Genomic DNA, 1,941 nt, shown 5'->3' on the forward strand with positions numbered 1-1,941 from the left:
CTGTGGGGCTGCCAGGTGGGTACCCCAAAACTGCCCCCTGACCCTCCTGAAACAGCCATGTGCTGCAGGACACATGAGGCTGCCAGGGGGGTACCTCAAAACTGCCCTCTGATCCCCCAGTCACCCCATAATGGGGGATTTTGGAGGGCTGATGAAGGTTTTGTTGCTCTTTTTCATCTTGGAAACTAATAATTCAATTTATTTTTATTTAAGTTGTGGCAGGGCACCCCAAACCTGACCTCTGGTCTCCAACCCCCCTTTTCATTAGAATTTCRGGGGGCTCATAGGGGAGCACCTGGTTGGTGATGGGACACATGGAGAGAGGACAGATGTCTTCCAATTTCTTCTGATTTTTCAGTTTGGAATTCAGTTTAAGATTAACAATATATATAATTATTGGGAGGGCACCCCAAAATTTACCTTCAGCATCCAGGGACCCCAAAACTGACCCTTCACTTCCAAACTCCTCTATCATGTTGGAGTTTGGGTAAGCTMATGGGATTTTTCTTGATATTTATCAGCTTGGAATTAATTTAATAATCAAAAATAAATTGAATTATTATTTTAGGAGGGACCATAAAACTGACTCCCACCTCTGGGGATCCCAAAGCAGTCCACAATCTTCCTGACCCCCACCTATAATGTGGGTTTTGGGAGATTTTTATTCTTACTTTCATTACTTTCATTTTATTACTTTATTTACTTTCATTTTATTCTTACTTTCATTACTTTTATTCTTACTTTCAGTTTGGAATTAATTTTAAAATTAAAAAATAAATTGAATTATTATTGAGGGCGAGTCCCAAAACTGACACACAACCTCCCTATAATGTGGGGTCTTGGGGGCCTGGTGGGGATTTTCCTGCTTGATTTTTTTGAGATTGGAATTAATTTAATAATTAATTATTGGGGGGGGTGTTATTTTGGGAGAACCAACCCCCAATTTTAATATATTTTTAAATTCCCCTTTTCCCAGGCACTCAACACTGAGCAAGAGTTGGGGGACACTGGGGGGTGTCCCTGGGGGGTCTCCTGAGACCTGGTCTGGCAGTGCACCCAAATGCCCATGGGGGCCCCCCCTCCTGCCTCCCCACCCTGGGTCGCTGCCAGAGAGTGGGGGGCCGGTGAATGGGGGGCACCCCGGGGGGGTCAGAGCACTCCGAATGAGGTCGGGGACACCAGGGCGTACCTTAGGGGGATGGAGCACTCTGGGAATGGGGAAGAGGGGGCCCTGAGTGGGGAAAGAGCACCTTGGGGGACACCCTGAGGGTGTTGGCGGGCACTGCCAGGGCAGAACACCTTGGGGGGCAGCCTGGGTATTTGGGGGGGGCACCTCGCGGGGTCAGAGCRCCTTGGGGGACCCCCTGGGTGGCACCTGGGTGGGGATAGGGCAGCCTGGGGGGCACCTGAGGGGAGAGAACACTTGGAGGGGGCATCCTAGGAGTTTGTGGGGGCACTTGGGGGTGCAGACCACCGTGGGGGCACCCGTGGGCCCAGGTTTTGGGGGAGCATCTGGGTAATACCGACATAAACAAGGGGGGCTTCAAATCACCTTTTCCCCAAAAATATTCCAAAGGTGTGAAAAAATCTTTCTTTTTCTCTTTTTTTAAGGTTTTTCCTGACATCCCTAAAAATCCGGAGGGGGCCGCGGGGGTCTCCCCCGACGGCCAAGTTCAAGGGTCCAGCCCCCATTTTCGGGGTAACGCTCCTGTCCTGGAGCCCTGCACCCCATGAAACCAGCACCCCAAAATTGGGGGTGTAGRGGGTCCATCACCCCTAAAACGCAGGGATTGGGGGGCAGAGCTGTAATTAATTGCCTTATGAAATTATAATTAGCTGCTCCTCCCCCCCAGGTGAGGGCTGATTAATGATTATTAAGATAAACCCAATTAATTGCATAATAAAAAGGGATTGTCAGAGCATCAGCGCTGGTTTTGGGGG

The sequence above is a fragment of the Malurus melanocephalus genome, unplaced genomic scaffold, assembly GCF_030028575.1.
Source record: "Malurus melanocephalus ecotype Western Australia unplaced genomic scaffold, MMel_1.1 scaffold_709, whole genome shotgun sequence".
Lineage (NCBI taxonomy): Eukaryota > Metazoa > Chordata > Aves > Passeriformes > Maluridae > Malurus > Malurus melanocephalus.